This window comes from Echinops telfairi, unplaced genomic scaffold (assembly GCF_000313985.2).
Source record: "Echinops telfairi isolate 266 unplaced genomic scaffold, ASM31398v2 ScPeMD7_7407;HRSCAF=8445, whole genome shotgun sequence".
NCBI classification, from domain to species: Eukaryota; Metazoa; Chordata; class Mammalia; order Afrosoricida; family Tenrecidae; genus Echinops; species Echinops telfairi.
In genome coordinates, this window is record NW_022111307.1 from 8,135,358 (window position 1) to 8,136,844 (window position 1,487).

Genomic DNA, 1,487 nt, shown 5'->3' on the forward strand with positions numbered 1-1,487 from the left:
GACCCCTTTGGGGTCAAACGACCCTTTCACAGGGGTCACCTGATTCATATGACAGTTATGAAGTAGCAACGCAAAAAATTTTATGATTGGGGGGTCACCACAACATGAGGAACTGTATGAAAGGGTCGCGGCGGCGTTAGGGAGGTTGAGACCCACTGAGTTAATTTATGTTGTAGTTAAGGCTCCAGCCCAGTGACCCTCCACATGGCAGAACAGAACCCTGACCCATCCTCCACCATCCCACATCCATTGAGCTATGTTTGAGTCAATTGTGGCATCCATCCACTGTGCCAATCCATCCTGTTGAGAATCACCTTCCTCTTTTTCATTGACCTTCCACTTTCTCAAAAAAGCAAAACCAACTCAATGTAATCGAATCAATTCGGACTCATAGTGATCCTTTAAGGACTGTGCCTGTGAGTTTCTGAGACTGTAACTCCACAGGAAAGCTTGTCTTCTATAGAGAGCAGAGCAAACAGATTTCGAACTTTGGACCTTGTGATTAGCAGCCCAATGAGTCACCACTCTGCCACCAAACATGATTTCCTTCCCCAGAAACTGGTCCCTCCTGAGGACATGTCCAAAGTATGCGAGCCCAAATCTTGCCATCTTTGTTTTCAAGACGCATGCTAGCTGTCATTCCTAGGATGATTCCGTCCTCCTTCTGGAAACCTGTGATAGATTTACTGTTCTTTGTCAACACTGTCGTTCAAATGCGCCCATTTATGTGCAATCTTCCTTATGCATTGTCCTACTTTCACATGGATATAAAGTTAGGTAAAGTAGCATGGCTCGGGTCAAGTACACCTTAGTCCTCAAAGTAACATCTTTGCTTTTATCACTTTGAAGAAGTCTTTTTTTTTTTTAATTAAAAGATCATTTTATTGTGGGCTCTTACAGCTCTTATAACAATTCATGCATCAATAGTATCAGGCACATTTATACATATGTAGCTATCATTCTTTTTTAGACATTGACTTTCTATTGAACCCTTGGAATCAACTCTTTTTTCCCTACCTACCCCCCCCACCTGTGTGACCCCTTGATAAATTATAAATTATTATTATTTTCATCTCTTACACCATTGTCTCGCTTCCCCCCCAGTTTCTGTTGTTTGTCCCCCTGGAGGGACTGGGGTGTGGTTATGTGTCCATATTGTGATCAGTTCCTCCTTCCTGCCCTCCTCTCCCCACCTTTCCCCTACCTTTCTGGTATCAATCGCTATTCACACTCCTGTTCCTGGATTCCGTGTGCTGTGAGCTTTTATCTGTACCTGTGTACATGCTCCAGTCTAGTCCAACGTGAGAGGCAGCACTGGGGTCATGATAGTGGGGGGTGAGGAAGCCTCAAGGAACTAGAAGAGTATTGTGTGTTTCATCCGTGTTTTACTACTCTCTGGTTGACTCATCCCTTCCCTGTGGCCCCACTGTGGGGGGATGTCCCACTGTCTACAGGTGGACTTTGGGTCTCTGCTCCAAACCCCCTCA